Below are 12,174 nucleotides of genomic sequence, written 5' to 3'. Positions count from 1 at the left end.
AAGATACTTAGCGAGGTGGTGACATCCATCTCAATGAAAACAGGATGCCTTTGAGGTGCTGAGAAATGGTTAGGCGTGGGTCTCTTTTGAAGGTAGAATTTGTGCGATATGCTGATGAGTGGAGTGTGTACAGTGTGAGAAAAAGAAAGGAGGAAGGCGAAGAAGGGGGAAAGAGAAGATTTGTATGGAAAAGTCCAATGTTCAGCTGGACATATTGGTTCTGAGAAGGCTCCTGGACATTGAATGGAGTGGTCAAGGAAGCAGTTGGATACATGTCTGGAGTTATGGGAAAGAAGTCTGGGCTGATGATGTAGATTTGGTGTCATCAGCATATAGGTGACATTTAAATCCCTGAGACTGCATGAGTTCACTAAGAGGGTGAGAATAGAGCAAGGAAGAGGTCCAGGGACTGAGCCTGGGTTGATAACTGTCCTGCTCACTGGCAGAATGCCAAAGACCACATGATGACGTCAATACCTAAGGATGGTTTGTGGACTTTTTGTAGATCAGAGGATCAAAACAAATTTTCAATGCAAATCACACATTATTTGAACTATATATTCACATATATCACTTAGGAACTGAAACTTGTTTTAATAACATTGTGTTGGTCCCTCCCTCAACTCTCAGGACTTTTACTGAACCACAGCTTGGCTTCAGCATATGAATCTACATTAGGAATCCTTTTAAGATGCCCTGTTATAAAACTTCTACCTGCTTTTAATGTTAGGATCCTATTAGAGATATTATTCATAACCTCACCCAGTGTCTTTTTCATAAGCATAATTAATGCATAATTATTTTTATATCCCCCCAAAACTGGTTGTTTTTAATTGATGTACACTTTGACTCAGTTGCTAACCCTGTTTCCCTGTTTGTTCTTTTTCCTGGAAGGTTCAGAGATAAATGTGTAGGATACTTTCAGTGTATAATCTCACTCATGAACTCATTTTCTCTTTATTATTTTCTTTTGCTTTAAATCTTCCAGTGTTTATTGTGAATTTTGAATGTTACATTGTCTTGCAATGTTTTATCTAAGCCTTTCAAAATCCTTTTTTGAACTTAAATTTTGTGTGAATAAATAAATAGTGGTTCACAAATTGACCCTGTATAACCTGTATTGTACTCATTAGAATAGTAGGTATAAATACTTTCACCAAAATTAAAGTCTAATTAGCAGAAATCAAGATGTTATTCTTTTTACCCTTAGCACTGGTTCATACTGATTTTTTTCAATAGTCTCCAGCTATGTGTTCCATAGTTCAAAAGGGACAGTGAGAATTTCAAATAGGTTAAGAACTGAAGAAGATTAACTAGGAGAAAGAAGAAAATAAATAGCATTCTGACAGATAAAGAAAGAAGTAAAAGTTAAATACTGATTCGCATATGTAACATTCATCTATTTATTTATTCAACCTTCCATAAGTTGTATGAGCCCTGCAATAAAGCACATATTACACACCGTGGAGACACAGTAGTGGAAAGCAAGAAAACAACACTTTCTTTCAGAAGTTTGAGTTTTGTCTCCAGGGGAGAAGATAGACATCCAAATAACTGGGCATGTTAGGCACTATGCAGCTGTAACTCACATGCTGTGGGAACATATGGAAATTCAATTCTGATTGTGGTAATCTGTTTCTTTACAGATAAGAAAGAGAATTATAAGGTTGGAGGGTCAGACGGAGCCAGGTCACAAAAGGCTTTAGAAGACATTCTAAGGAGGGTAAATTTATTCTCAAGTCTAAGAGGTAGACAAGACTCAATCTGTATTTTAGAAAAATAGTTAAAGCATGAGAGTTGAAGATAAGTAAGGTACAGAAGCAACTGTGTAAGTAAGATTAAGAGCAAATAGATGTGGATTAATCCAGGTGCAGGCTTCTATTATCTCTGCGTCATCAAGCAAATTACCTAACCCCACAAATCCCCAGTTGTTTTTTTAATGAGTAACATAATAATAATAATATAATAGTAATAATAATAACAATAATAATAATAACTACTACATGGGGAAAATTTAATTGTGTAAAGCATATAAATAGATCTGTCACTTGGATAATATTTACTCTGGATTAACTGTTATTCTCCATCACTATCATCTTCCTCGTCATCACTTTTAGAGTGGAAAAACAATTAAGATGCTATTACCATAATCCAGAAAAGAGACAATGAGGCCAAAATCTAATCAAACTGCCAAAAAAATTTTACACCGCACTTATTTTGTTTTCGCTAAAAATCTGTAAGGCCTTTACTATCTTATCCTCAAGTTACACATGAGGAATCTGAAGGTCAAGCTAGTCGCACACTTTGGTGACAAATTATTTAGGGATATGTTGTAGTCTGAATGCTTGTGCCTCCTCAAAACTCACATGTTGAAATCTTGACCCCCCCAATGTGGTGGTATTAGGAGGTGGGTCCTTTGGGAGGTGGTCATTTCTTCAGAACAGAGCCCTCATGAACAGAATCGGTGCCCTTACAAAAGAGACTCCAGAGAGCTCCCCCGCCCCTTCCACCATGTGAGGACACAGTGAGAAGGCGCTGCCTGTGAACCAGGAAGGGGACGTCACCAGATACAGAAGCTGCTAGTGCACTGATCTTGGATTTCTAGCCTCCAGACTGTGAGAAATAAATTTCTTTTGTTTATAAGCCTCAAATATTTGGGGTTTTTTTGTTTTGTTTTGGTTTGGTTTTTATACCAGCCTGAATGTAGTTAGACAGGATTTGATGTAGAGAAGGGATTGGGGGACTTGCTGTAAGGGGCACTGCATTAAACACATGCATTAGTGGCTGTCACAGGGTCTTATAGAGTAGGTGTCCATTCAATAGATGTTGAATGAATGTGTATTTTATACATTCTTTTTTTCCAGTATTCAAGGAAAAAAGGAAATGTTTATTTACAATGTCGGGTGCTCACACAAAATCATCCTGATATCAACTGCCTGGATTGATAGCAGGACAAAGAAGTCAGATTCTTATACTAGAAGCTCCTCTTTAAATCCATTAAACAACAGTACAGATTCTTGCCAGCCTGGAATTGGATAAACGCTGTAATTGCTGAATGCCAGTAGATGTTACACAGCTTGTTGAGTTGCCTTCTGGCTATTTTTATCCTACTCATATCTGGGTCAGATCAGGGCTGTGGAAGATTCAAAAGTGGGCTAAACAAGGACAGGGAGTGAGCAAGTGAGAGTGTATTGAATTAATCTTTTTATCTCATAGTAAAGGGTTCCCAGTGTTATTTCCTGAAATGGAACAAGCAAATGATGTTGTCATTTTGATACACTTGCTTGATTGCCACTGAATCCCATGTCTGGATTTACTTTTACTGTGAGGTCTTTGGGGCCTCTCCATTTACTACCCTTTCCCTGCTATGTTTCTGGTATGTGCTGTGGGGTGACAACACCAGGGGTGGCTCTTGTCACTCACTCCAACATGATAATCCAACATGACACTGACTCTGAAGCTCTCTGGGGCTTTGGAGCCCGTGTTTCTGTCCTGTCGGTGCTATTCAGTGACCCAGATGAGTAGAAGTGTAAACACTCAGACATGTGGAGCATTAGAGAGTCTGTGAATTGGCTTGGCCCTACTTGTCTCCTCCAGCCACATAGAAAAAGATCTTGGTCTCATCTGCGAAAAGCGTTTTGAATGGAAATTTTCCTTTCCAAGCTGTTTTCGCAGAGTGTGAAGCAATGCTGCCTGCCTTTCAAAGAGTTCTTCTTCTGTAACCCATGTGAGTGGCGCAGACTGAGAAGAGTATTTTGAAGTAGGGCTTCTTGCAGCCTATGCAGGCAAAGCTCCTGGACCTAGACTCAAAGGCGAGAGTGGCTCTGGGAAACCAAGTGTGATCTCAACACCCGAAAGCAGCTAGCCCTGAAAAGGTTACATTTTCTTCCCGAGGTATACCAAGTTATAATGCCCATGTGTTGGAATTTTTTTTTTTTTTCACAATTTGGGTAGAATCTTTCAAGATCCTGAGAACATAATGCTCCAACAGTTCAGGATCTATACAGACATGCCCATGAAATATACACACGCATGGCCCAAATTAACAGTCACAGGGGAAATTTGCTTACCTCACAGCAAAATGAGAAATTCACCAGGCAATCTGAAAGCAATTAATTTAGTCCTGGAAAATCTTTTTGAGATTAAAAATAATATGAGTTATACCACAATTTGTTTTTCCTTTTAGTAGCTGAGGTGCTAAATATGTAATGATGGAGAGAGCATAAAGAAAAAGTGTGATTAAGGATGGGTTTGACTGGGGATGGAGAAGGGTGAGTGTTATGGTTGCAGTGACAGTAAGTTAGAATTTTATAAAATATTGAACATCAGGGATTGGAGGTGACTGTCAGTCACAGCAGAAAAAAACCACTCAAACAATCTTCCTTTCAGACCTTCACTGATGGCTGCTCTAAGTGTGTTAGGAGTCTCTTCGTGTTCCTAATCTTTCCTTGTACAAAGGAAAAGAAGCAATGTGTATGTATGTTTTACAGGGAGTCATAACAGAGGGGACTCCTACTAATGAGGCATATGCCATGGCCTCAGGTGGCCTTTAACGTTATGGTGGGGACAGGTGTAGATTACAACTGTGATGAGAGAAAGAATGAAGTAGTAAAGTAATATAGACACAAACCCTACGTGCTCAGAATTCACAGCAAAGGTGTCAACTGAGCTGTGTCTAAGATAAAAAAGCTGAGGGTACTAGTAGAAATTCACGGTGTACCTTACAAAGGCTTCTTTCCAAAGCTTATTTTTTAAAGAAGTAATTTTGCAATATGTTTTAAAAGGAAGTCTTGAAGAAGTGCATCCCTTTTGACCCATATATTTTACTTGTAGGAATTGATCCTAAGAAATAAATGTGCTGATTCAAAACTTACTTATCATAAGGAGGATTACTATAAAATTCATCAGACTATAAGAAATAATATCAAATTGCTGTGCTAGGATATCAGTTAAATACGTAATGATGTATCCATTCAACAGGATAGTACACAAAATTCACAAATTATTGCATTGATGTCAAAAGAATTACAATGTTCTCTTAACAAAAAAAAGTAAATTTTAAATGATATGTAAACAGATATTCCATTTTTATAACTACACGTCTTTATAGAAAACATTTAGAGTACTAGATGTATTTTTGTGACTAATTTTAATGACTGTATAGATTTTCCTTATCTTTCTTTCTTTTTTTTTTTTTTTATCTGTTGTTTGTTCATTAATTATGGGAGAAAAAAACGCAGTCAGTCTAGGATGTGACTTTGAACTGGAGCTGGGTCTATCTGAAATATTCTTTTGTGCCACCAAATGCTTTTTAATATAACATTTAATGAGTATTATTATCCAATTTAATACAACTTTCTTTTAACAAATTTTCAATTGTTTTCAAGATTATTTTAACGCAAGTCCACTATTTGACTATAGTTTATCCTTTCTCTGACTCACAGGGAAGAATCACAGTGATGATCAAATTAGTCAGAATAATTGCCTTGAAGTGGTATAATTCCCACTAGAATCTCTGTGAATATTAAAGGTTCATAAAACTGGCAAGGGGAAAATAGAAGTAGTCACTGTCTTTTAATCAATTTACTATATAATTGCTAGTAAGAAAAAGTCGTATCTTTGATAAATTCCCTTAACTCTGGCTTGTTTTTTATGTTTTATGTTTTTATGTTTTTTATGTTTTTATGCTTTTATGTTTTTATGTTCTTGTTTATTTCACAACTGGAAACTTTCTGAAAGAATCGGTTGGAACTTTATTTCCTAAATACAATATATAGGCAATGAAAGAAATGTCTGAACATAGATTGACCTAAAAGAATGTTTCCCTTGAAAATTGCATGTTTTGGATTTCCCAATTATGTTTAACATGAACTGTTACAATTTGGTGAGATAATTAACTGAGTAAGATGCTAAAGCAACTTCTCCCAAATGACTGGTTTTCCCTTGGCCAAAGAATGTGTTTCTGCCTTGTCACAACTAATCACTTTGTGGTTCTGTATGATAGCTGTCACTCTTTTTAAAGATTCCCTTTCCTCATAACTTCTGGTCCATCAATTGTCCTTACCTTGCTGATCACTCCTTCTCTGTCATCTTTGAGGAAGCTTCCTTTTTGCTTTTCCTTAAAAGCAAGGGATATTCAAAAAGTTCATGGAAATGTTTATATAAACATTTAATTCTATTTTTCCATGAACTTACTGAAGTACCTAAATATCTGTATTCTTTCGGGTTCATACTTCATCCCTCCTTCTTCTCAGTCCGCCCATGATTCTGAGGATTTACCATAACTGTCTGCAGGAAGCCTTCCCCTCTGCCGTGACCTTGCGGTCTGTGAGATGCTATCTCCGGGGCAACTACTCCTTCTGGGTACACCATTACCACAGCTATTCTGCTGTGGCACAGTCATCAATTTATGAAGAGACTTCAGAAAGTTTATGGAAAAAAATAGAATTAAAAGATAAAAATAAAAAGTGTAAACTTTTTTCTCAACATAAGCTCCTTCAAGTTCAAGACACTTTTGTAAACAATGACAGCAGTCATATAGTCCATCCCTAATGAACTCAGGGTCCTGGGAATCTGACCGTGTCAATACAGTCATTTTTATATTATTATGTGAAGAAAAATGCATTCCCTTTAAATGTTTTTTTTTTAAGGTTAGAAAACAAAAAGAAGTCAGAAGGAGCCAAATCAGGACTATAAGGTGAATGCCTAATAATTTCCCATTGAATCTCTTGGAAAATTGCCTTTGTTTGACAAAAGGAATGAGCAAGAGCAATGTCATGCCGGAGAAGGACTCTTTGATGAAGCTTTGGCTAGATTTTTCCAAACACTCTTACAACAAGCAGGTGTTTTTGTTCTTTGGCCATCCAGAAAGTCAACAATCAAAATGGCTTGAGCATCCCCCAGACTGCTACCATGACCTTTGCTCTTGACTCTGCTTTTGCTTTGATTGTGCTTTATCTTCAGGATTGAACTGGTAAAGCTGTGTTTCCTCTCCTGTTACAATTCTTCAAAGAGAAGTTATGGTTCAGGATCTTGATCCCATTCATTTAAAATTTTTATTGGAAGCTCTGCTCTTGTCTGCAGCTGACCTGGGAGCAACAGTTTTGCTACCCATGAAGTGGAAAATTCGTTCAACTGTAATTTTTCAGTCAGAATTGTATAAGCCAAACCAGCCGAGATGTCTTTAGTGTGTGGTATTGTTTCTGCTGTTAATCGTCGGTCCTCTTCAATAAAACAACTAACAAGATTAATTTCTTTTCTCTTGACTTGCAAGGTCTGCTGCTGCAGACTTCATCATCAAGATAGTCCTGTTCCTTCTTAAAAGAAATGATCAATTTATAAACAGCTGATTTCTTTGGGGCATTGTTCCTGTAAACTTTTGGTAAAGCATCAGTGATTTCACCATTCTTCCACCCAAGCTTCACCAAAAATTTGATGTTTGCTCTTGCTTCGATTGTAGCAGAATTCATGCTGCTCTGATAGAGGCTCTTTTCAAACTGATGTTTTATCTTTCTTAGTGCTTCAAAGTAGCTCCTGTTCAGACATGTTACCACAAGTTGGTACGAGTTTATTTTGGTGAAAAAATTTTGCAATCCAGGCAGTGTTTTTTCATAGTTCACATTTTCCAAGAACTTTTTGAAGAAAACTGCTTCAACTCAGGGGCAAAAGTTTATTTAACTTTGTATTTGGAACAATACTGACATTCGAAAAACTCAAGAATGTGGCACCCAATGAGGCAATATTTGCCTCATCGATGTGAGATAAAAAAATGCTGACAAGTTTGGAAGCATTCTAACTTTTTAACATGATATATAGATAAATACATATACATACTCTTATATATATTATTTAATATTACATAACATATGTGGATATTACATATAGGCATTGCATTATATACCATATATCATATATAATATAGATTGCAGACATATGTATGCATGTGGATATAGATATATAAAGATGATATAGAAATAGATAATAGGGATAGAGATGATATAGATAGCGATGATGTATTTGTCCATTTGTGTTACTATAACAGAAATACCTGAGACTGGGTAATTTATAAAGAACAGAGGTTTATTGGCTTATGATTCTGGAACAGCTGCATCTGATGCAGGCCTCAGGCTGCTTCTGCTCATGGTGGAAAGCAGCAGGCAGCTGGTGGGTACAAGCAGATCACATGATGAGAGGAAGCAAGAGAGAGAAAGCAGGTGCCAGGGTCTTTTAAACAACCAGCTCTCATGGGAACTAACAGAGTGAGAACTCACTCACTACCCCTCCTTCCCCAAGAAGAACATTAATGCTTTCATGAGGGATCCACCCCCATGACTCAAACAACTTCCAGCACTGCCACATTGGGGATAAGATTTCCACATGAGTTTTGGCAGGGACAACACATCCAAACTCCATCAGATGATATATAGGTAGAGATGATACAGGCAGGAATAGAGATAGATTCACACACATAGACATGTGCAAAAGGTCAGCAATCAGCTTTGGATGTTAGGGGATGAAGTGGGTATCAGAAGAAAATATAAACCTGTTAGAATGGGGAAAGCAGGAAAGAATGCTTGAGAGTTCTCCAGCAGTGTCTAGTCTACAGTAGTTAGTGTGATTATTCACACAGATGAACAACCTTGAGGTTCCGGGAGTTGAGTGTATGCCTGAGGTCCCCTCCTCCAGATGGGAATGGACATAGCTGGGTTTGAACTCAGTCCAGTCCAACTCCAAGGTTTGTGTTTGTCATGACCATGTCATTGCAGAGACATGCAAGTGAAGGAGAAGAGGGGTCAGCTTCCACGAGACAGCTCTTGCTGCTCCGTGACCTCAGCCCAGAGCCCACATGTGCAGGGGGCTTGCTTCCTCTGACTGCATGTGTGATGTAAGAACTACAACCACAGATGATCACAGCTGGGAGAGCAGCAGCTGCAGCCATAACCCTAAGGGCTGTGTGTACCAGTGTGAGGTTCAACCGGTTGCAGTAGCATGACAGTGGCACAAAAGAGTGGCTAAGGGGATCCATAGTCATCAGAGCCCATGTGAGCTCATGTGTCAAAGGCTGCTCATCTTTCCACCTGAGAACCCACATGGTAGCATTAGACATGGCTCACCACCCATCATGAGACCCTCAGCAGCGTGACAGGAGTATCTCACCAGCTGACCGAATAAGGCATGTACCAGTGTAAGGTGATGTAAGAATTTTACTTTAAAGAAAAAGTAGATTCACTTCAGACTCTTGAAACAAACTAGGATAAGACTTAATCTTACCTAAGATTAAGAGGAAAAATATTTTTTACAATGTCCTAAAAGTATGTAGCACTAAAAATATCAAAGAAAAAATTGGTCGGTGATCCAGAAATCCAATGTCATCTTGAATTTTTAAAAGTTTTCTTTATTGTTAGTCTTAGAGTAATGACTGTGAATGAATTTTTTATAGAATCTGTGTGTGTGTAGACACCATTTTTTTAATAATCAAAAAATGATACTCTCCACGCCTAGTGCCACAGTTAGCTGTTTTGAATGTTGACATTTTATAGGAGGCAAAGGACTTTTTTTTCTATTGCCAAATCTCAGCTGCCTGTCTTCACGAATAGTAGTAAAAAGAAGTCGTAGAGCATTGGGTGGAGTGAAGGATTGGAAACAGGCTCTGGAGGCTTCATCTTCCAAGTCACTGACTTAGATCTAGATGATGTTGTTGGAGCCAAGCTTTTTAACATCAGTGTGAGCTGTGACACACATGAGGCAGGAACTTCCAGCACCCAAAGGGCACGTGGAGGTGGTTCTGGGTGGGACGGGCCACTCTCCAGTCTAGCAGAGGAGAAGTGTACCACTGGCTGAAGCCACTTGCTGTGTTGGTGTCATCCCTCTGTCACTTGAGTGGACGAGAGGCCTAGAGGACTTCCCCACAGAAGAGTGCTATCACAGCTGCTGTCTCCTAACTGTAGTGTCATGTTTCTGTCTGCCTGAGCCATTCTCAGGCTTCAGTTCTGAGAAATTCTCTGGCATTTAGTTCTTCAGCTTTAGAATATGGGCTTTATCACATCTTCTCCCAAATGATCCTCACTACTTGACCTTTGGTTTAATTCCTAATGCCCGATTTGCCAGAGTCCTGAACATTTTTCTGACCTTCTCTCAAGTCTCTCTAGTTTGAGCTGGCCTCTTTTGCCTCAGCCCTAACAAGTTCTATTGTCCTCTTGTTGTCCTCGCTGACCTGACACAGAACGAATGTTCTCACTGGATTAACAGAGACTCTTATCAACCCTTCGGTCCACACAGATATTCTATGTGGGGCAACGAGAGGAAGTTGCCAGATTTTACCTCTCTGTGCATGAGAAGTTAAGAACTACATTCTGCAATGCTCTGACCTTTTAATACTCTTAGGGTTTACTGCTGTTTGAGGAATTTACATCATGAGCAAAAACAAAAGTATAGTAGCCATTTAAAAATGACCTATTGACTCCCTGGAGAAGCCCAAGACCTGAGGCAACCACACACACAAGGCACTAGAGGCCAACTGAGCAGTCACGGAGGGAGCCATACGAAATTGGCAACCACAGCAACATCCTAGTTAGTCATTAGTCTCAAACCAGTGAACTGTGAAACCCCCGGCCACAATGAATAAACACCAAAAAAAAGATACCAGAAATACAAAAAATCAAGAAAGTACACCACCAAAAGTTAATAAATCTCAAACTCTAGATCCTATAGAACAAGAAGCCCTTGAAATGACTGACAAGGAATTTCGAGTGATAATTCTTAGGAAACTGAATGAGATACAAGAAAACTCAGCTAGACATCATGATGAAATGAGGAAAAGTATACAGGATCTGAAAGAGGAAATGTACAAGGAAATCAATGTCCTGAAAAAAAATGTAGCAGAACTTGCTGAACTGAAGAAGTTATTCAACGAAATAAAAATCACAACGGAGAGTTTAACCAGCAGGCTTGTCGAAGTTGAAGAGAGAACCTCTGAACTTGAAGATGGGCTGTTTGAAATAACACAAGCAGACAAAAAGAAAGAAAAAAGAATCAAGGACATTGAAGAAAATCTGAGAGAGATATCAGACAACCATAAGCAATCAAATATCCGAGTCATGGGTATTCCAGAAGGGGAGGAAAATGGAGATTCCATTGAAAACATATTCAACAAAATAGTGGCAGAAAACTTCCCACGTATAGGAAAAATCACAGATCTTCAGATCCAGGAAGCTCAACAATCTCCAAACGTATTCAACCCAAAAAGACCTTCTCCAAGACATGTCATAGTCAAATTGGCAAAACTCAGAGATAAAGAGAGAATCTTAAAACCTGCAAGAGAGAAGCGTCAAATCACCTATAAGGGAGCCCCAATCAGGTTAACATCAGACTTTTCATCACAAACCCTAAAAGCTAGAAAGGAATGGGATGATATTTTCAAAATACTACAAGACAAAGATTGCCAGCCAAGAATACTCTACCCTGCAAGGCTATCCTTCCGAAATGAGGGGCAAATAGTATATTTCTCAGACAAACAAAAACTGCGGGAGTTCACTACCACAAGACCACCCTTACAAGAAATCCTCAAGGGAGTACTGGGTTTGGTTCCTGAAAAATAACTACCACTGCCATAAAAACCCAAGAAAAATCTAAACCCGCTAGTATAATAAAAATGGCATTCATGAAGAGAAAACAAGCTAACAAAAACACTATCTACAACCTAAGGAACCAACAAACACAGAAAACAAACAGTAAATCAGAAAGCAAGGAACAAAAGACACCTAAGAGAACCAAACAACCAATAAAATGCTAGGAATAAATCAACACCTCTCAATAACAACTCTTAAGGTAAAAGGCTTAAATTCCCCAATTAAAAGACACAGACTGGCTGACTGGATCAAAAAGCAGGACCCAACTATATGCTGCCTACAAGAGACCCACCTCACCCATAAAGATTCACACAGACTAAGAGTGAAAGGATGGAAAAAGATTTACCATGCAAACAGAAAAGAAAAACGAGCTGGAGTAGCTATTCTTATATCTGACAAAATAGACTTTAAACTAAAAAGCATAAAAAGAGACAATGAGGGACACTACTTAATGATAAAAGGACTGATGCATCAAGAAGACATAACAATCATAAATATGTATGCACCCAATGTTGGAGCAGCCAGATTTATAAAACAAACTCTATTA

General features: G+C 38.3%; 1 protein-coding gene across 1 annotated transcript in view; it reads left to right on the top strand.

Moving 5' to 3' along the window:
* Positions 1–12,174, top strand: part of CSMD1 (CUB and Sushi multiple domains 1) — a 1,614,989-nt gene that overhangs the window by 816,559 nt on the left and 786,256 nt on the right. The gene's annotated exons all lie outside the window — the stretch shown is intronic.

The sequence above is a fragment of the Cynocephalus volans genome, chromosome 1 (genome assembly GCF_027409185.1).
Source record: "Cynocephalus volans isolate mCynVol1 chromosome 1, mCynVol1.pri, whole genome shotgun sequence".
NCBI lineage: Eukaryota > Metazoa > Chordata > Mammalia > Dermoptera > Cynocephalidae > Cynocephalus > Cynocephalus volans.
Note: the sequence above shows the minus strand (reverse complement) of the source record. Positions and strands in the feature narration are given on the sequence as shown.